Genomic DNA, 24,643 nt, shown 5'->3' with positions numbered 1-24,643 from the left:
CCTTGTGTGTGTAACCACTCCAGTCACACACCACTCCCTGTCTGTGTAACCACTCCAGTCAAACACCAATCCCTGTCTCTGTAACCACTCCAGGTCCATACCACTCCCTGTCTCTGTAACCACTCCAGACACATACGACTCCCTGTCTCTGTAATCATTCCAGACCCACCACTCCCTGTATCTGTAACCACTCCGGACCCACACCACTCCGTCTGTGTAACCACTGCAGTCCCACACCAATCCCTGTCTCTGTACCCAATCCAGACCCACACCAATCCCTGTCTCTGTAACTACTCCAGTCCCACACCACTCCCTGTCTCTGTACCCAATCCAGACCCACACCAATCCCTGTCTCTGTAACTACTCCAGACTCACACCACTCCCTGTGTGTGTAACCACTCTAGTCCAACATCACTCCCTGTCTATGTAACCACTCCAATCCCACACCACTCCCTGTCTCTGTAACCACTCCAGTCCCACACCACTCCCTGTGTGTGTAACCACTGTAGTCCAACATCACTCCCTGTCTCTGTAACCACTCCAATCCCACACCACTCCCTGTCAGTGTAACCGATCCAGACACACACCACTCCCTGTTTCTGTAATCACTCCAGACCCACCACACCCTATCTCTGTAACCAGTCCAGACCCCCACCACTCCCTGTCTCTGTAACCAGTACAGACCCCTACCTCTCCCTGTCTCTGTACCCAATCCAGACCCACATCACTCCCTGTCTGTGTAACCACTCCAGACCAACACCACTCCCTCTCTGTGTAACCACTCCAGACCCACACGACTCCAACTCTGTTAAACCACTCCAGTCCCACACTACTCGCTGTCGCTGTAACAACTCCGGACCCACACCATTCCCTGTCTCTGTAAACACTCCGGACCCACACCACTCCCTGTCTCGGTAATCACCACAGACCCACACCACTCCCTGTCTCTGTAACCACACCAGTCCCACAACACTCCCTGTGTCTGTAACCACACCAGTCCCACACCACTCCCTGTGTCTGTAACCACTCCAATCCCACACCACTCCCTGTCTCTGTAACAACTCCGGACCCACACCACTCACTGTATCTGTAACCACACCAGTCCCACACCACTCCCTGTGTCTGTAACCACTCCAATCCCCCACCACTCCCTGTGTGTTTAACCACTCCAGTCCCACACCAATCCCTGTCTGTGTAACCACACCAGTCCCACACCACTCCCTGACTGTGTAACCACTCCACTCCCACACCACTCCTTGTCAGTGTAACCACTCCAGACCCACACCACTCCCTGTCTCTGTAACCAGTCGAGACCCCCACCACTACCTGTCTCTGTACACACTCCAGACCCACATCACTACCTGTCTGTGTAACCACTTTAGACGCTCAAAACTCCCTGTCTCTGTAACCACTCCAGACCCAGACCACTCCCAGTCTCTGTAACCACTCCGGACCCACACCACTCCCTGTGTGTGTAACCACTCTAGTCCAACATCACTCCCTGTCTGTTTAACCACTCCAGACCCACACTACTCCCAGTCTCGGTAACCACTCCAGACCCACATCACTCCCTGTCTGTTTAACCACTCCAGACCCACACCACTCCCTGTCTGTGTAACCACACCAGACCCAACACTCCCTGTCTCTGTAACCAGGCGAGACCCCCACCACTCCCTGTCTCTGTAACCACTCCAGACACACACAACTCCCTATTTCTGTAACCACTCCGGACCCACAGCAATCCCTGTCTCTATAGCCGCTACAGACCCACACCACTCCCTGTCTCGGTAACCACTCCAGTCCCACACCACTCCTTGTGTGTGTAACCACTCCAGTCACACACCACTCCCTGTCTGTGTAACCACTCCAGTCAAACACCAATCCCTGTCTCTGTAACCACTCCAGGTCCATACCACTCCCTGTCTCTGTAACCACTCCAGACACATACGACTCCCTGTCTCTGTAATCATTCCAGACCCACCACTCCCTGTATCTGTAACCACTCCGGACCCACACCACTCCGTCTGTGTAACCACTGCAGTCCCACACCAATCCCTGTCAGTGTAACCACTCCAGACACACACCACTCCCTGTCTCTGTAACCACTCCAGTCCCACACCACTCTCTGTCTGTGTAACCACTCCAGAACAATCCCACTCCATCTCTGTGGAACCACTCCAGTCCAACACGACTCCCACTCTGTTAAACCACTCCAGACACACACCACTCCCTGTCTCTGTAACCACTCCAGACACATACGACTCCCTGTCTCTGTAATCATTCCAGACCCACCACTCACTGTATCTGTAACCACTCCGGACCCACACCACTCCTTGTCAGTGTAACCACTCCAGACCCACACCACTCCCTGTATCTGTAACTACTCCAGACTCACACCATTCCCTGTCTCTGTAAACACTCCGGACCCACACCACTCCCTGTCTCGGTAATCACCACAGACCCACACCACTCCCTGTCTCTGTAACCACACCAGTCCCACACCACTCCCTGTGTCTGTAACCACTCCAATCCCACACCACTCCTTGTCTCTGTAACAACTCCGGACCCACACCACTCCCTGTATCTGTAACCACACCAGTCCCACACCACTCCCTGTGTCTGTAACTACTCCAGTCCCACACCACTCCCTGTCTCTGTACCCAATCCAGACCCACACCAATCCCTGTCTCTGTAACTACTCCAGACTCACACCACTCCCTGTGTGTGTAACCACTCTAGTCCAACATCACTCCCTGTCTATGTAACCACTCCAATCCCACACCACTCCCTGTCTCTGTAACCACTCCAGTCCCACACCACTCCCTGTGTGTGTAACCACTGTAGTCCAACATCACTCCCTGTCTCTGTAACCACTCCAATCCCACACCACTCCCTGTCAGTGTAACCGATCCAGACACACACCACTCCCTGTTTCTGTAATCACTCCAGACCCACCACACCCTATCTCTGTAACCAGTCCAGACCCCCACCACTCCCTGTCTCTGTAACCAGTACAGACCCCTACCTCTCCCTGTCTCTGTACCCAATCCAGACCCACATCACTCCCTGTCTGTGTAACCACTCCAGACCAACACCACTCCCTCTCTGTGTAACCACTCCAGACCCACACGACTCCAACTCTGTTAAACCACTCCAGTCCCACACTACTCGCTGTCGCTGTAACAACTCCGGACCCACACCATTCCCTGTCTCTGTAAACACTCCGGACCCACACCACTCCCTGTCTCGGTAATCACCACAGACCCACACCACTCCCTGTCTCTGTAACCACACCAGTCCCACAACACTCCCTGTGTCTGTAACCACACCAGTCCCACACCACTCCCTGTGTCTGTAACCACTCCAATCCCACACCACTCCCTGTCTCTGTAACAACTCCGGACCCACACCACTCACTGTATCTGTAACCACACCAGTCCCACACCACTCCCTGTGTCTGTAACCACTCCAATCCCCCACCACTCCCTGTGTGTTTAACCACTCCAGTCCCACACCAATCCCTGTCTGTGTAACCACACCAGTCCCACACCACTCCCTGACTGTGTAACCACTCCACTCCCACACCACTCCTTGTCAGTGTAACCACTCCAGACCCACACCACTCCCTGTCTCTGTAACCAGTCGAGACCCCCACCACTACCTGTCTCTGTACACACTCCAGACCCACATCACTACCTGTCTGTGTAACCACTTTAGACGCTCAAAACTCCCTGTCTCTGTAACCACTCCAGACCCAGACCACTCCCAGTCTCTGTAACCACTCCGGACCCACACCACTCCCTGTGTGTGTAACCACTCTAGTCCAACATCACTCCCTGTCTGTTTAACCACTCCAGACCCACACTACTCCCAGTCTCGGTAACCACTCCAGACCCACATCACTCCCTGTCTGTTTAACCACTCCAGACCCACACCTCTCCCTGTCTGTGTAACCACACCAGACCCAACACTCCCTGTCTCTGTAACCAGGCGAGACCCCCACCACTCCCTGTCTCTGTAACCACTCCAGACACACACAACTCCCTATTTCTGTAACCACTCCGGACCCACAGCAATCCCTGTCTCTATAGCCGCTACAGACCCACACCACTCCCTGTCTCGGTAACCACTCCAGTCCCACACCACTCCTTGTGTGTGTAACCACTCCAGTCACACACCACTCCCTGTCTGTGTAACCACTCCAGTCAAACACCAATCCCTGTCTCTGTAACCACTCCAGGTCCATACCACTCCCTGTCTCTGTAACCACTCCAGACACATACGACTCCCTGTCTCTGTAATCATTCCAGACCCACCACTCCCTGTATCTGTAACCACTCCGGACCCACACCACTCCGTCTGTGTAACCACTGCAGTCCCACACCAATCCCTGTCAGTGTAACCACTCCAGACACACACCACTCCCTGTCTCTGTAACCACTCCAGTCCCACACCACTCTCTGTCTGTGTAACCACTCCAGAACAATCCCACTCCATCTCTGTGGAACCACTCCAGTCCAACACGACTCCCACTCTGTTAAACCACTCCAGACACACACCACTCCCTGTCTCTGTAACCACTCCAGACACATACGACTCCCTGTCTCTGTAATCATTCCAGACCCACCACTCACTGTATCTGTAACCACTCCGGACCCACACCACTCCTTGTCAGTGTAACCACTCCAGACCCACACCACTCCCTGTATCTGTAACTACTCCAGACTCACACCATTCCCTGTCTCTGTAAACACTCCGGACCCACACCACTCCCTGTCTCGGTAATCACCACAGACCCACACCACTCCCTGTCTCTGTAACCACACCAGTCCCACACCACTCCCTGTGTCTGTAACCACTCCAATCCCACACCACTCCTTGTCTCTGTAACAACTCCGGACCCACACCACTCCCTGTATCTGTAACCACACCAGTCCCACACCACTCCCTGTGTCTGTAACTACTCCAGTCCCACACCACTCCCTGTCTCTGTACCCAATCCAGACCCACACCAATCCCTGTCTCTGTAACTACTCCAGACTCACACCACTCCCTGTGTGTGTAACCACTCTAGTCCAACATCACTCCCTGTCTCTGTAACCACTCCAATCCCACACCACTCCCTGTCTCTGTAACCACTCCAGTCCCACACCACTCCCTGTGTGTGTAACCACTGTAGTCCAACATCACTCCCTGTCTCTGTAACCACTCCAATCCCACACCACTCCCTGTCAGTGTAACCGATCCAGACACACACCACTCCCTGATTCTGTAATCACTCCAGACCCACCACACCCTATCTCTGTAACCAGTCCAGACCCCCACCACTCCCTGTCTCTGTAACCAGTACAGACCCCTACCTCTCCCTGTCTCTGTACCCAATCCAGACCCACATCACTCCCTGTCTGTGTAACCACTCCAGACCAACACCACTCCCTCTCTGTGTAACCACTCCAGACCCACACGACTCCAACTCTGTTAAACCACTCCAGTCCCACACTACTCGCTGTCGCTGTAACAACTCCGGACCCACACCATTCCCTGTCTCTGTAAACATTCCGGACACACACCACTCCCTGTCTCGGTAATCACCACAGACCCACACCACTCCCTGTCTCTGTAACCACACCAGTCCCACACCACTCCCTGTGTCTGTAACCACTCCAATCCCACACCACTCCCTGTCTCTGTAACAACTCCGGACCCACACCACTCCCTGTATCTGTAACCACACCAGTCCCACACCACTCCCTGTGTCTGTAACCACTCCAATCCCCCACCACTCCCTGTCAGTGTAACCACTGCAGACCCACACCACTCCCTGTCTCTGTAATCACCACAGACCCACACCACTCCCTGTCTCGGTAATCACCACAGACCCACACCACTCCCTGTCTCTGTAACTACACCAGTCCCACACCACTCCCTGTGTCTGTAACCACTCCAATCCCCCACCACTCCCTGTCCGTGTAACCACTGCAGACCCACACCACTCCCTGTCTCTGTAACCACTCCACACCCACACCACTCCCTGTCTTTGTAAACACTCCAGACACACACCACACCCTGTCTTTGGAACGACTCCAGTCCCACACCACTCTATGTCTGTATAACCACTCCAGACCCACACGACTCCAACTCTGTTAAAACACTCCAGTCCCACACCACTCCCATCGCTGCTACCACTGCGGACCCACACCAATCCCTGTCTCTGTAACCACTCCGGAACCACACCACTCCCTGTCTGTGTAACCACTGCAGACCCACACCACTCGCTGTCTCTGTAACCACACCAGACCCACACCAATCCCTGTCTCTGTAACCACTCCAGACCCACAGCACTCCCTGTCTGTGTAACTACTCCAGACCCACACCACTCCCTGTCTCTGTAACCACTCCAGACCCACACCAATCCCTGTCTGTGTAACGACTCCAGACACACACCACTCCATGTATCTGTAACCACTCCAGACCCACACCACTCGCAGTCTGTTAAACCACTCCAGACCCACACCACTCCCAGTCTGTTAAACCACTCCAGACCCACACCACTCCCAGTCTCTGTAAGCACTCCAGACCCACAACACACCCTCTCTCTGTAACCACTCCAGTCCCACACCACTCTCTGTCGGTGTAACCACTCCAGACACACACCACAAGCTGTCTGTGTTACCACTCCAGACCCATGCCACACTGTGTCTCTGTAACCACACCAGACCCACACCACTCCCTATCTGTGTAACCACTCCAGACCCACTCCATTCCCTGTCTGTCTAACCACTCCAGACCCACACCATTCCCTGTCTGTGTAACGCACTCCAGACCCACCACACCCTGTCCCTGTAACCAGTCGAGAACCCCACCACTCCCTGTCTCTGTAACCACACCAGACCCACACCACTCCCTATCTGTGTAACCACTCCAGACCCACACCATTCCCTGTCTGTGTAACACACTCCAGACCCACCACACCCTGTCCCTGTAACCAGTCGAGAACCCCACCACTCCCTGTCTCTGTAAGCACTCCAGACACACACCACTCCCTATCTCTGTAACGACTCCGGACCCACAGCAATCCCTGTCTCTATAACCGCTACAGACTCACACCACTCCCTGTCTCTGTAACCACTCCAGACCCACACCAAACCCTGTCTGTGCAACTACTCCAGACACACACCACTCTCTGTCTCTGTACCCACTCCAGACCCACATCACTCCCTGTCTGTGTAACCACTCCAGACCCACACCACTCCCTGTCTCTGTAACCACTACAGACCCACACCAATCCCTGTCTGTGTAACCACTCCAGACCCACCACACCCTGTCTCTGTAACCAGTCGAGACCCCCACCACTCCCTGTCTCTGTAACAACTCCAGACGCACACCAATCCCTGTCTGTGTAACCACTCCAGACCCACACCACTCCCTGTCTCTGTAACCACTCCAGACCCACACCACTCCCTGTCTCTGTAACCACTCCAGACCCACACCAATCCCTGTCTGTGTAACAACTCCAGACACACACCACTCCCTGTCTCTGTAACCACTCCAGACACACACCAATCCCTGTGTGTGTAACCACTCCAGACCCACACCACTCCCTGTCTGTGTAACCACTGCAGACCCACACCACTCCCTGTCTCTGTAACCACTCCACACCCACACCACTCCCTGTCTTTGTAAACACTCCAGACACACACCACTCCCTGTCTCTGTAACCACTCCAATCCCACACCACTCCCTGTCAGTGTAACCGATCCAGACACACACCACTCCCTGTTTCTGTAATCACTCCAGACCCACCACACCCTATCTCTGTAACCAGTCCAGACCCCCACCACTCCCTGTCTCTGTAACCAGTACAGACCCCTACCTCTCCCTGTCTCTGTACCCAATCCAGACCCACATCACTCCCTGTCTGTGTAACCACTCCAGACCAACACCACTCCCTCTCTGTGTAACCACTCCAGACCCACACGACTCCAACTCTGTTAAACCACTCCAGTCCCACACTACTCGCTGTCGCTGTAACAACTCCGGACCCACACCATTCCCTGTCTCTGTAAACATTCCGGACACACACCACTCCCTGTCTCGGTAATCACCACAGACCCACACCACTCCCTGTCTCTGTAACCACACCAGTCCCACACCACTCCCTGTGTCTGTAACCACTCCAATCCCACACCACTCCCTGTCTCTGTAACAACTCCGGACCCACACCACTCCCTGTATCTGTAACCACACCAGTCCCACACCACTCCCTGCATCTGTAACCACACCAGTCCCACACCACTCCCTGTGTCTGTAACCACTCCAATCCCCCACCACTCCCTGTGTGTTTAACCACTCCAGTCCCACACCAATCCCTGTCTGTGTAACCACACCAGTCCCACACCACTCCCTGACTGTGTAACCACTCCACTCCCACACCACTCCTTGTCAGTGTAACCACTCCAGACCCACACCACTCCCTGTCTCTGTAACCAGTCGAGACCCCCACCACTACCTGTCTCTGTACACACTCCAGACCCACATCACTACCTGTCTGTGTAACCACTTTAGACGCTCAAAACTCCCTGTCTCTGTAACCACTCCAGACCCAGACCACTCCCAGTCTCTGTAACCACTCCGGACCCACACCACTCCCTGTGTGTGTAACCACTCTAGTCCAACATCACTCCCTGTCTGTTTAACCACTCCAGACCCACACTACTCCCAGTCTCGGTAACCACTCCAGACCCACATCACTCCCTGTCTGTTTAACCACTCCAGACCCACACCACTCCCTGTCTGTGTAACCACACCAGACCCACCACTCCCTGTCTCTGTAACCAGGCGAGACCCCCACCACTCCCTGTCTCTGTAACCACTCCAGACACACACAACTCCCTATTTCTGTAACCACTCCGGACCCACAGCAATCCCTGTCTCTATAGCCGCTACAGACCCACACCACTCCCTGTCTCGGTAACCACTCCAGTCCCACACCACTCCTTGTGTGTGTAACCACTCCAGTCACACACCACTCCCTGTCTGTGTAACCACTCCAGTCAAACACCAATCCCTGTCTCTGTAACCACTCCAGTTCCATACCACTCCCTGTCTCTGTAACCACTCCAGACACATACGACTCCCTGTCTCTGTAATCATTCCAGACCCACCACTCCCTGTATCTGTAACCACTCCGGAGCCACACCACTCCGTCTGTGTAACCACTGCAGTCCCACACCAATCCCTGTCAGTGTAACCACTCCAGACACACACCACTCCCTGTCTCTGTAACCACTCCAGTCCCACACCACTCTCTGTCTGTGTAACCACTCCAGAACAATCCCACTCCATCTCTGTGGAACCACTCCAGTCCAACACGACTCCCACTCTGTTAAACCACTCCAGACACACACCACTCCCTGTCTCTGTAACCACTCCAGACACATACGACTCCCTGTCTCAGTAATCATTCCAGACCCACCACTCACTGTATCTGTAACCACTCCGGACCCACACCACTCCTTGTCAGTGTAACCACTCCAGACCCACACCACTCCCTGTATCTGTAACTACTCCAGACTCACACCATTCCCTGTCTCTGTAAACACTCCGGACCCACACCACTCCCTGTCTCGGTAATCACCACAGACCCACACCACTCCCTGTCTCTGTAACCACACCAGTCCCACACCACTCCCTGTGTCTGTAACCACTCCAATCCCACACCACTCCTTGTCTCTGTAACAACTCCGGACCCACACCACTCCCTGTATCTGTAACCACACCAGTCCCACACCACTCCCTGTGTCTGTAACTACTCCAGTCCCACACCACTCCCTGTCTCTGTACCCAATCCAGACCCACACCAATCCCTGTCTCTGTAACTACTCCAGACTCACACCACTCCCTGTGTGTGTAACCACTCTAGTCCAACATCACTCCCTGTCTCTGTAACCACTCCAATCCCACACCTCTCCCTGTCTCTGTAACCACTCCAGTCCCACACCACTCCCTGTGTGTGTAACCACTGTAGTCCAACATCACTCCCTGTCTCTGTAACCACTCCAATCCCACACCACTCCCTGTCAGTGTAACCGATCCAGACACACACCACTCCCTGATTCTGTAATCACTCCAGACCCACCACACCCTATCTCTGTAACCAGTCCAGACCCCCACCACTCCCTGTCTCTGTAACCAGTACAGACCCCTACCTCTCCCTGTCTCTGTACCCAATCCAGACCCACATCACTCCCTGTCTGTGTAACCACTCCAGACCAACACCACTCCCTCTCTGTGTAACCACTCCAGACCCACACGACTCCAACTCTGTTAAGCCACTCCAGTCCCACACTACTCGCTGTCGCTGTAACAACTCCGGACCCACACCATTCCCTGTCTCTGTAAACATTCCGGACACACACCACTCCCTGTCTCGGTAATCACCACAGACCCACACCACTCCCTGTCTCTGTAACCACACCAGTCCCACACCACTCCCTGTGTCTGTAACCACTCCAATCCCACACCACTCCCTGTCTCTGTAACAACTCCGGACCCACACCACTCCCTGTATCTGTAACCACACCAGTCCCACACCACTCCCTGTGTCTGTAACCACTCCAATCCCCCACCACTCCCTGTCAGTGTAACCACTGCAGACCCACACCACTCCCTGTCTCTGTAATCACCACAGACCCACACCACTCCCTGTCTCGGTAATCACCACAGACCCACACCACTCCCTGTCTCTGTAACTACACCAGTCCCACACCACTCCCTGTGTCTGTAACCACTCCAATCCCCCACCACTCCCTGTCCGTGTAACCACTGCAGACCCACACCACTCCCTGTCTCTGTAACCACTCCACACCCACACCACTCCCTGTCTTTGTAAACACTCCAGACACACACCACACCCTGTCTTTGGAACGACTCCAGTCCCACACCACTCTATGTCTGTGTAACCACTCCAGACCCACACGACTCCAACTCTGTTAAAACACTCCAGTCCCACACCACTCCCATCGCTGCTACCACTGCGGACCCACACCAATCCCTGTCTCTGTAACCACTCCAGACCCACAGCACTCCCTGTCTGTGTAACTACTCCAGACCCACACCACTCCCTGTCTCTGTAACCACTCCAGACCCACACCAATCCCTGTCTGTGTAACGACTCCAGACACACACCACTCCATGTATCTGTAACCACTCCAGACCCACACCACTCGCAGTCTGTTAAACCACTCCAGACCCACACCACTCCCAGTCTGTTAAACCACTCCAGACCCACACCACTCCCAGTCTCTGTAAGCACTCCAGACATACAACACACCCTCTCTCTGTAACCACTCCAGTCCCACACCACTCTCTGTCGGTGTAACCACTCCAGACACACACCACAAGCTGTCTGTGTTACCACTCCAGACCCATGCCACACTGTGTCTCTGTAACCACACCAGACCCACACCACTCCCTATCTGTGTAACCACTCCAGACCCACTCCATTCCCTGTCTGTCTAACCACTCCAGACCCACACCATTCCCTGTCTGTGTAACACACTCCAGACCCACCACACCCTGTCCCTGTAACCAGTCGAGAACCCCACCACTCCCTGTCTCTGTAACCACACCAGACCCACACCACTCCCTATCTGTGTAACCACTCCAGACCCACACCATTCCCTGTCTGTGTAACACACTCCAGACCCACCACACCCTGTCCCTGTAACCAGTCGAGAACCCCACCACTCCCTGTCTCTGTAAGCACTCCAGACACACACCACTCCCTATCTCTGTAACGACTCCGGACCCACAGCAATCCCTGTCTCTATAACCGCTACAGACTCACACCACTCCCTTTCTCTGTAACCACTCCAGACCCACACCAAACCCTGTCTGTGCAACTACTCCAGACACACACCACTCTGTCTCTGTACCCACTCCAGACCCACATCACTCCCTGTCTCTGTAACCACTACAGACCCACACCAATCCCTGTCTGTGTAACCACTCCAGACCCACCACACCCTGTCTCTGTAACCAGTCGAGACCCCCACCACTCCCTGTCTCTGTAACAACTCCAGACCCACACCAATCCCTGTCTGTGTAACCACTCCAGACCCACACCACTCCCTGTCTCTGTAACCACTCCAGACCCACACCACTCCCTGTCTCTGTAACCACTCCAGACCCACACCAATCCCTGTCTGTGTAACAACTCCAGACACACACCACTCCCTGTCTCTGTAACCACTCCAGACACACACCAATCCCTGTGTGTGTAACCACTCCAGACCCACACCACTCCCTGTCTGTGTAACCACTGCAGACCCACACCACTCCCTGTCTCTGTAACCACTCCACACCCACACCACTCCCTGTCTTTGTAAACACTCCAGACACACACCACTCCCTGTCTCTGTAACCACTCCAATCCCACACCACTCCCTGTCAGTGTAACCGATCCAGACACACACCACTCCCTGTTTCTGTAATCACTCCAGACCCACCACACCCTATCTCTGTAACCAGTCCAGACCCCCACCACTCCCTGTCTCTGTAACCAGTACAGACCCCTACCTCTCCCTGTCTCTGTACCCAATCCAGACCCACATCACTCCCTGTCTGTGTAACCACTCCAGACCAACACCACTCCCTCTCTGTGTAACCACTCCAGACCCACACGACTCCAACTCTGTTAAACCACTCCAGTCCCACACTACTCGCTGTCGCTGTAACAACTCCGGACCCACACCATTCCCTGTCTCTGTAAACATTCCGGACACACACCACTCGCTGTCTCGGTAATCACCACAGACCCACACCACTCCCTGTCTCTGTAACCACACCAGTCCCACACCACTCCCTGTGTCTGTAACCACTCCAATCCCACACCACTCCCTGTCTCTGTAACAACTCCGGACCCACACCACTCCCTGTATCTGTAACCACACCAGTCCCACACCACTCCCTGTGTCTGTAACCACTCCAATCCCCCACCACTCCCTGTGTGTGTAACCACTCCAGTCCCACACCAATCCCTGTCTGTGTAACCACACCAGTCCCACACCACTCCCTGACTGTGTAACCACTCCACTCCCACACCACTCCTTGTCAGTGTAACCACTCCAGACCCACACCACTCCCTGTCTCTGTAACCAGTCGAGACCCCCACCACTACCTGTCTCTGTACACACTCCAGACCCACATCACTACCTGTCTGTGTAACCACTTTAGACGCTCAAAACTCCCTGTCTCTGTAACCACTCCAGACCCAGACCACTCCCAGTCTCTGTAACCACTCCGGACCCACACCACTCCCTGTGTGTGTAACCACTCTAGTCCAACATCACTCCCTGTCTGTTTAACCACTCCAGACCCACACTACTCCCAGTCTCGGTAACCACTCCAGACCCACATCACTCCCTGTCTGTTTAACCACTCCAGACCCACACCACTCCCTGTCTGTGTAACCACACCAGACCCACCACTCCCTGTCTCTGTAACCAGGCGAGACCCCCACCACTCCCTGTCTCTGTAACCACTCCAGACACACACAACTCCCTATTTCTGTAACCACTCCGGACCCACAGCAATCCCTGTCTCTATAGCCGCTACAGACCCACACCACTCCCTGTCTCGGTAACCACTCCAGTCCCACACCACTCCTTGTGTGTGTAACCACTCCAGTCACACACCACTCCCTGTCTGTGTAACCACTCCAGTCAAACACCAATCCCTGTCTCTGTAACCACTCCAGGTCCATACCACTCCCTGTCTCTGTAACCACTCCAGACACATACGACTCCCTGTCTCTGTAATCATTCCAGACCCACCACTCCCTGTATCTGTAACCACTCCGGAGCCACACCACTCCGTCTGTGTAACCACTGCAGTCCCACACCAATCCCTGTCAGTGTAACCACTCCAGACACACACCACTCCCTGTCTCTGTAACCACTCCAGTCCCACACCACTCTCTGTCTGTGTAACACACTCCAGAACAATCCCACTCCATCTCTGTGGAACCACTCCAGTCCAACACGACTCCCACTCTGTTAAACCACTCCAGACACACACCACTTCCTGTCTCTGTAACCACTCCAGACACATACGACTCCCTGTCTCTGTAATCATTCCAGACCCACCACTCACTGTATCTGTAACCACTCCGGACCCACACCACTCCTTGTCAGTGTAACCACTACAGACCCACACCACTCCCTGTATCTGTAACTACTCCAGACTCACACCACTCCCTGTGTGTGTAACCACTCTAGTCCAACATCACTCCCTGTCTCTGTAACCACTCCAATCCCACACCACTCCCTGTCTCTGTAACCACTCCAGACACACACGACTCCAACTCGGTTAAACCACTCCAGTCCCACACTACTCGCTGTCGCTGTAACAACTCCGGACCCACACCATTCCCTGTCTCTGTAAACATTCCGGACACACACCACTCCCTGTCTCTGTAACCACTCCAGACCCAGACCACTCCCAGTCTCTGTAACCACTCCGGACCCACACCACTCCCTGTATGTGTAACCACTCTAGTCCAACATCACTCCCTGTCTGTTTAACCACTCCAGACCCACACTACTCCCAGTCTCGGTAACCACTCCAGACCCACACCACTCCCTGTCTGTTTAACCACTCCAGACCCACACCACTCCCTGTCTGTGTAACCACACCAGACCCACCACTCCCTGTCTCTGTAACCAGGCGAGACCCCCACCACTCCCTGTCTCTGTAACCACTCCAGACACACACAACTCCCTATTTCTGTAACCACTCCGGACCCACAGCAATCCCTGTCTCTATAGCCGCTACAGACCCACACCACTCCCTGTCTCGGTAACCACTCCAGTCCCACACCACTCCTTGTGTGTGTAACCACTCCAGTCACACACCACTCCCTGTCTGTGTAACCACTCCAGTCAAACACCAATCCCTGTCTCTGTAACCACTCCAGGTCCATACCACTCCCTGTCTCTGTAACCACTCCAGACACATACGACTCCCTGTCTCTGTAATCATTCCAGACCCACCACTCCCTGTATCTGTAACCACTCCGGACCCACACCACTCCGTCTGTGTAACCACTGCAGTCCCACACCAATCCCTGTCAGTGTAACCACTCCAGACACACACCACTCCCTGTCTCTGTAACCACTCCAGTCCCACACCACTCTCTGTCTGTGTAACCACTCCAGACCCACACCACTCCCTGTATCTGTAACCACACCAGTCCCACACCACTCCCTGTGTCTGTAACCACTCCAATCCCCCACCACTCCCTGTCAGTGTAACCACTGCAGACCCACACCACTCCCTGTCTCTGTAACCACTCCAGACACATACGACTCCCTGTCTCTGTAATCATTCCAGACCCACCACTCACTGTATCTGTAACCACTCCGGACCCACACCACTCCTTGTCAGTGTAACCACTCCAGACCCACACCACTCCCTGTATCTGTAACTACTCCAGACTCACACCACTCCCTGTGTGTGTAACCACTCTAGTCCAACATCACTCCCTGTCTCTGTAACCACTCCAATCCCACACCACTCCCTGTCTCTGTAACCACTCCAGACACACACGACTCCAACTCGGTTAAACCACTCCAGTCCCACACTACTCGCTGTCGCTGTAACAACTCCGGACCCACACCATTCCCTGTCTCTGTAAACATTCCGGACACACACCACTCCCTGTCTCGGTAATCACCACAGACCCACACCACTCCCTGTCTCTGTAACCACACCAGTCCCACACCACTCCCTGTCTCGGTAATCACCACAGACCCACACCACTCCCTGTCTCTGTAACCACACCAGTCCCACACCACTCCCTGTGTCTGGAACCACTCCAATCCCACACCACTCCTTGTCTCTGTAACAACTCCGGACCCACACCACTCCCTGTATCTGTAACCACACCAGTCCCACACCACTCCCTGTGTCTGTAACCACTCCAATCCCCCACCACTCCCTGTGTGTGTAACCACTCCAGTCCCACACCAATCCCTGTCTGTGTAACCACACCAGTCCCACACCACTCCCTGACTGTGTAACCACTCCACTCCCACACCACTCCTTGTCAGTGTAACCACTCCAGACCCACACCACTCCCTGTCTCTGTAACCAGTCGAGACCCCCACCACTACCTGTCTCTGTACACACTCCAGACCCACATCACTACCTGTCTGTGTAACCACTTTAGACGCTCAAAACTCCCTGTCTCTGTAACCACTCCAGACCCAGACCACTCCCAGTCTCTGTAACCACTCCAGAACAATCCCACTCCATCTCTGTGGAACCACTCCAGTCCAACACGACTCCCACTCTGTTAAACCACTCCAGACCCACACCACACCCTGTCTCTGTAACCACTCCAGTCCCACACCACTCCCTGTCTCTGTAACCACTCCAATACCACACCACTCCCTGACTGTGTAACCACACCACTCCCACACCACTCCTTGTCAGTGTAACCACTCCAGACCCACACCACTCCCTGTCAGTGTAACCACTCCAGACACACACCACTCCCTGTCTCTGTAACCACTCTAGACACATACGACTCCCTGTCTCTGTAATCATTCCAGACCCACCACTCTCTGTATCTGTAACCACTCCGGACCCACACCACTCCTTGTCAGTGTAACCACTCCAGACCCACACCACTCCCTGTATCTGTAACCACTCCAATCCCACACCACTCCCTGTGTCTGTAACCACTCCAATCCCCCACCACTCCCTGTGTGTGTAACCACTCCAGTCCCACACCAATCCCTGTCTGTGTAACCACACCAGTCCCACACCACTCCCTGACTGTGTAACTACTCCACTCCCACACCACTCCTTGTCAGTGTAACCACTCCAGACCCACACCACTCCCTGTCTCTGTAACCAGTCGAGACCCCCACCACTACCTGTCTCTGTACACACTCCAGAACCACATCACTACCTGTCTGTGAAACCACTTTAGACGCTCAAAACACCCTGTCTCTGTAACCACTCCAGACCCAGACCACTCCCAGTCTCTGTAACCACTCCGGACCCACACCACTCCCTGTGTGTGTAACCACTCTAGTCCAACGTCACTCCCTGTCTGTTTAACCACTCCAGACCCACACTACTCCCAGTCTCGGTAACCACTCCAGACCCACATCACTCCCTGTCTGTTTAACCACTCCAGACACACACAACTCCCTATTTCTGTAACCACTCCGGACCCACAGCAATCCCTGTCTCTATAACCGCTACAGACCCACACCACTCCCTGTCTCGGTAACCACTCCAGTCCCACACCACTCCTTGTGTGTGTAACCACTCCAGTCACACACCACTCCCTGTCTGTGTAACCACTCCAGTCAAACACCAATCCCTGTCTCTGTAACCACTCCAGGTCCATACCACTCCCTGTCTCTGTAACCACTCCAGACACATACGACTCCCTGTCTCTGTAATCATTCCAGACCCACCACTCCCTGAATCTGTAACCACTCCGGACCCACACCACTCCGTCTGTGTAACCACTGCAGTCCCACACCAATCCCTGTCAGTGTAACCACTCCAGACACACACCACTCCCTGTCTCTGTAACCACTCCAGTCCCACACCACTCTCTGTCTGTGTAACCACTCCAGAACAACACCACTCCATCTCTGTGGAACCACTCCAGTCCAACACGACTCCCACTCTGTTAAACCACTCCAGACCCACACCACACCCTGTCTCTGTAACCAATCCAGTCCCACACCACTCCCTGTCTCTGTAACCACTCGAATCCCACACCACTCCCTGACTGTGTAACCACTCCACTCCCACACCACTCCTTGTCAGTGTAACCACTCCAGACCCACACCACTCCCTGTCAGTGTAACCACTCCAGACACACACCACTCCCTGTCTCTGTAACCACTCCAGACACACACCACTCCCTGACTGTGTAACCACTCCAGACACACACCACTCCCTGTCTCTGTAACCACTCCAGACACATACGACTCCCTGTCTCTGTAATCATTCCAGACCCACCACTCACTGTATCTGTAACCACTCTGGACCCACACCACTCCTTGTCAGTGTAACCACTCCAGACCCACACCACTCCCTGTATCTGTAACTGCTCCAGACCCACACCACTCCCTGTCTCTGTAACTACTCCAGACCCACACCACTCCCTGTCTCTGTAACTACTCCAGACCCACACCACTCCCTGTATCTGTAACCACTCCAGACCCACACCACTCCCTGTATCTGTAACTACTCCAGACCCACACCACTCCTTGTCAGTGTAACCACTCCAGACCCACACCACTCCCTGTATCTGTAACTACTCCAGACTCACACCACTCCCTGTGTGTGTAACCACTCTAGTCCAACATCACTCCCTGTCTCTATAACCACTCGGGACCCACAGCAATCCCTGTCTCTGTAAACGCTACAGACCCACACCACTCCCTGTCTCTGTAACCACTCCAGTCCCACACCACTCCCTGTGTCTGTAACCACTCTAGTCCAACATCACTCCCTGTCTGTGTAACCACTCCAGTCCAACACCAATCCCTGTCTCTGTAACCACTCCAGGTCCACACCACTCCCTGTCTCTGCAACCACTCCAGACACATACGACTCCCTGTCTCTGTAATCATTCCAGACCCACACTTCTCCCTGCATCTGTAACCACTCCGGACCCACACCACTCCGTCTGTGTAACCACTGTAGACCCACACCAATCCCTGTCTCTGTAACCACACTAGACCCACACCAATCCCTGCCTGTGTAACCACTCCAGACACACACAACTCCCTGTCTCTGTAACCACTCCAGACCCACACTACTCCCTGTCTGTGTAACCACTCCAGACACACACCACTCCCTGTCTCTGTAACCACTCCAGACACATACGACTCCCTGTCTCTGTAATCATTCCAGACCCACCACTCACTGTATCTGTAACCACTCCAATCCCACACCACTCCCTGTCTGTGTAACCACTCCAGACCCACCACTCCCTGTCTCTGTAACCAGTCGAGACCCACACCACTCCCTGTCTCTGTAACCACTCCAGACACACACAACTCCCTATTTCTGTAACCACTCGGGACCCACAGCAATCCCTGTCTCTGTAAACGCTACAGACCCACACCACTCCCTGTCTCTGTAACCACTCCAGTCCCACACCACTCCCTGTGTCTGTAACCACTCTAGTCCAACATCACTCCCTGTCTGTGTAACCACTCCATTCCAACACCAATCCCTGTCTCTGTAACCACTCCAGGTCCACACCACTCCCTGTCTGTGTAACCACTCCAGACCCACCACTCCCTGTCTCTGTAACCACTCCAGACACACACAACTCCCTATTTCTGTAACCACTCCGGACCCACACCACTCCCTGTCTCGGTAATCACCACAGACCCACACCACTCCCTGTCTCTGTAACCACACCAGTCCCACACCACTCCCTGTGTCTGGAACCACTCCAGACTCACACCACTCCCAGTCTCTGTAACCACTCCAGACACACACAACTCCCTATTTCTGTAACCACTCCGGACCCACAACAATCCCTGTCTCTGTAACCACTCCAGACCCACCACTCCCTGTCTCTGTAACCAGTCGAGACCCCGACCACTCCCTGTCTCTGTAACCACTCCAGACACATACGACTCCCTGTCTCTGTAATCATTCCAGACCCACCACTCACTGTATCTGTAACCACTCCGGACCCACACCACTCCTTGTCAGTGTAACCACTCCAGACCCACACCACTCCCTGTATCTGTAACTACTCCAGACCCACACCACTCCCTGTCTCTGTAACTACTCCAGACCCACACCACTCCCTGTCTCTGCAACCAATCCAGTCACACACCACTCCCTGTCTCTGTAACCACTCCAGACACATACGACTCTCTGTCTCTGTAATCACTCCAGACCCACCACTCCCTGTCTCTGTAACCACTCCAGACACACACAACTCCCTATTTCTGTAACCACTCCAGACCCACAACAATCCCTGTCTCTGTAACCACTCCAGACCCACCACTCCCTGTCTCTGTAACCGGTCGAGACCCCCACCACTCCCAGTCTCTGTAACCACTCCAGACACACACAACTCCCTATTTCTGTAACCACTCCGGACCCACACCACTCCCTGTCTCTGCAACCACTCCAGTCACACACCACTCCCTGTCTCTGTAACCACTCCAGACACATACGACTCTCTGTCTCTGTAATCACTCCAGACCCACCACTCCCTGTATCTGTAACCACTCCGGACCCACACCACTCCGTCTGTGTAACCACTGCAGACCCACACCACTCCCAGTCTCTGTAACCACACCAGACCCACACGAATCCCTGTCTGTGTAACCACTCCAGACACACACCACTCCCTGTCTCTGTAACGACTCCAGACACACACCACTCCCTGTCTCTGTAACTACTCCAGACCCACACCACTCCCTGTCTCTGTAACTACTCCAGACCCACACCACTCCCTGTATCTGTAACCACTCCAGACCCACACCACTCCCTGTATCTGTAACTACTCCAGACCCACACCACTCCTTGTCAGTGTAACCACTCCAGACCCACACCACTCCCTGTATCTGTAACTACTCCAGACTCACACCACTCCCTGTGTGTGTAACCACTCTAGTCCAACATCACTCCCTGTCTCTATAACCACTCGGGACCCACAGCAATCCCTGTCTCTGTAAACGCTACAGACCCACACCACTCCCTGTCTCTGTAACCACTCCAGTCCCACACCACTCCCTGTGTCTGTAACCACTCCAGTCCAACACCAATCCCTGTCTCTGTAACCACTCCAGGTCCACACCACTCCCTGTCTCTGCAACCACTCCAGACACATACGACTCCCTGTCTCTGTAATCATTCCAGACCCACACTTCTCCCTGTATCTGTAACCACTCCGGACCCACACCACTCCGTCTGTGTAACCACTGTAGACCCACACCAATCCCTGTCTCTGTAACCACACTAGACCCACACCAATCCCTGCCTGTGTAACCACTCCAGACACACACAACTCCCTGTCTCTGTAACCACTCCAGACCCACACTACTCCCTGTCTGTGTAACCACTCCAGACACACACCACTCCCTGTCTCTGTAACCACTCCAGACACATACGACTCCCTGTCTCTGTAATCATTCCAGACCCACCACTCACTGTATCTGTAACCACTCCAATCCCACACCACTCCCTGTCTGTGTAACCACTCCAGACCCACCACTCCCTGTCTCTGTAACCAGTCGAGACCCACACCACTCCCTGTCTCTGTAACCACTCCAGACACACACAACTCCCTATTTCTGTAACCACTCGGGACCCACAGCAATCCCTGTCTCTGTAAACGCTACAGACCCACACCACTCCCTGTCTCTGTAACCACTCCAGTCCCACACCAATCCCTGTCTCTGTAACCACTCCAGGTCCACACCACTCCCTGTCTGTGTAACCACTCCAGACCCACCACTCCCTGTCTCTGTAACCACTCCAGACACACACAACTCCCTATTTCTGTAACCACTCCGGACCCACACCACTCCCTGTCTCTGTAACCACACCAGTCCCACCACTCCCTGTCTCTGTAACCAGTCGAGACCCCGACCACTCCCTGTCTCTGTAACCACTCCAGACACATACGACTCCCTGTCTCTGTAATCATTCCAGACCCACCACTCACTGTATCTGTAACCACTCCGGACCCACACCACTCCTTGTCAGTGTAACCACTCCAGACCCACACCACTCCCTGTATCTGTAACTACTCCAGACCCACACCACTCCCTGTCTCTGTAACTACTCCAGACCCACACCACTCCCTGTCTCTGCAACCACTCCAGTCACACACCACTCCCTGTCTCTGTAACCACTCCAGACACATACGACTCTCTGTCTCTGTAATCACTCCAGACCCACCACTCCCTGTCTCTGTAACCACTCCAGACACACACAACTCCCTATTTCTGTAACCACTCCAGACCCACAACAATCCCTGTCTCTGTAACCACTCCAGACCCACCACTCCCTGTCTCTGTAACCGGTCGAGACCCCCACCACTCCCAGTCTCTGTAACCACTCCAGACACACACAACTCCCTATTTCTGTAACCACTCCGGACCCACACCACTCCCTGTCTCTGCAACCACTCCAGTCACACACCACTCCCTGTCTCTGTAACCACTCCAGACACATACGACTCTCTGTCTCTGTAATCACTCCAGACCCACCACTCCCTGTATCTGTAACCACTCCGGACCCACACCACTCCGTCTGTGTAACCACTGCAGACCCACACCACTCCCAGTCTCTGTAACCACACCAGACCCACACGAATCACTGTCTGTGTAACCACTCCAGACACACACCACTCCCTGTCTCTGTAACTACTCCAGACCCACACCACTCCCTGTCTCTGTAACTACTCCAGACCCACACCACTCCCTGTATCTGTAACCACTCCAGACCCACACCACTCCCTGTATCTGTAACTACTCCAGACCCACACCACTCCTTGTCAGTGTAACCACTCCAGACCCACACCACTCCCTGTATCTGTAACTACTCCAGACTCACACCACTCCCTGTGTGTGTAACCACTCTAGTCCAACATCACTCCCTGTCTCTATAACCTCTAGGGACCCACAGCAATCCCTGTCTCTGTAAACGCTACAGACCCACACCACTCCCTGTCTCTGTAACCACTCCAGTCCCACACCACTCCCTGTGTCTGTAACCACTCTAGTCCAACATCACTCCCTGTCTGTGTAACCACTCCAGTCCAACACCAATCCCTGTCTCTGTAACCACTCCAGGTCCACACCACTCCCTGTCTCTGCAACCACTCCAGACACATACGACTCCCTGTCTCTGTAATCATTCCAGACCCACACTTCTCCCTGTATCTGTAACCACTCCGGACCCACACCACTCCGTCTGTGTAACCACTGTAGACCCACACCAATCCCTGTCTCTGTAACCACACTAGACCCACACCAATCCCTGCCTGTGTAACCACTCCAGACACACACAACTCCCTGTCTCTGTAACCACTCCAGACCCACACTACTCCCTGTCTGTGTAACCACTCCAGACACACACCACTCCCTGTCTCTGTAACCACTCCAGACACATACGACTCCCTGTCTCTGTAATCATTCCAGACCCACCACTCACTGCATCTGTAACCACTCCAATCCCACACCACTCCCTGTCTGTGTAACCACTCCAGACCCACCACTCCCTGTCTCTGTAACCAGTCGAGACCCACACCACTCCCTGTCTCTGTAACCACTCCAGACACACACAACTCCCTATTTCTGTAACCACTCGGGACCCACAGCAATCCCTGTCTCTGTAAACGCTACAGACCCACACCACTCCCTGTCTCTGTAACCACTCCAGTCCCACACCACTCCCTGTGTCTGTAACCACTCTAGTCCAACATCACTCCCTGTCTGTGTAACCACTCCATTCCAACACCGATCCCTGTCTCTGTAACCACTCCAGGTCCACACCACTCCCTGTCTGTGTAACCACTCCAGACCCACCACTCCCTGTCTCTGTAACCACTCCAGACACACACAACTCCCTATTTCTGTAACCACTCCGGACCCACACCACTCCCTGTCTCTGTAACCACACCAGTCCCACACCACTCCCTGTGTCTGGAACCACTCCAGACTCACACCACTCCCAGTCTCTGTAACCACTCCAGACACACACAACTCCCTATTTCTGTAACCACTCCGGACCCACAACAATCCCTGTCTCTGTAACCACTCCAGACCCACCACTCCCTGTCTCTGTAACCAGTCGAGACCCCGACCACTCCCTGTCTCTGTAACCACTCCAGACACATACGACTCCCTGTCTCTGTAATCATTCCAGACCCACCACTCACTGTATCTGTAACCACTCCGGACCCACACCACTCCTTGTCAGTGTAACCACTCCAGACCCACACCACTCCCTGTATCTGTAACTACTCCAGACCCACACCACTCCCTGTCTCTGTAACTACTCCAGACCCACACCACTCCCTGTCTCTGCAACCACTCCAGTCACACACCACTCCCTGTCTCTGTAACCACTCCAGACACATACGACTCTCTGTCTCTGTAATCACTCCAGACCCACCACTCCCTGTCTCTGTAACCACTCCAGACACACACAACTCCCTATTTCTGTAACCACTCCAGACCCACAACAATCCCTGTCTCTGTAACCACTCCAGACCCACCACTCCCTGTCTCTGTAACCGGTCGAGACCCCCACCACTCCCAGTCTCTGTAACCACTCCAGACACACACAACTCCCTATTTCTGTAACCACTCCGGACCCACACCACTCCCTGTCTCTGCAACCACTCCAGTCACACACCACTCCCTGTCTCTGTAACCACTCCAGACACATACGACTCTCTGTCTCTGTAATCACTCCAGACCCACCACTCCCGGTATCTGTAACCACTCCGGACCCACACCACTCCGTCTGTGTAACCACTGCAGACCCACACAACTCCCAGTCTCTGTAACCACACCAGACCCACACGAATCCCTGTCTGTGTAACCACTCCAGACACACACCA

Source organism: Hypanus sabinus, chromosome 12 (assembly GCF_030144855.1).
Source record: "Hypanus sabinus isolate sHypSab1 chromosome 12, sHypSab1.hap1, whole genome shotgun sequence".
In the NCBI taxonomy this organism is placed as follows: domain Eukaryota; kingdom Metazoa; phylum Chordata; class Chondrichthyes; order Myliobatiformes; family Dasyatidae; genus Hypanus; species Hypanus sabinus.
The sequence above is the reverse complement of the archived record's forward strand: the minus strand, read 5'-3'. Positions refer to the sequence as shown.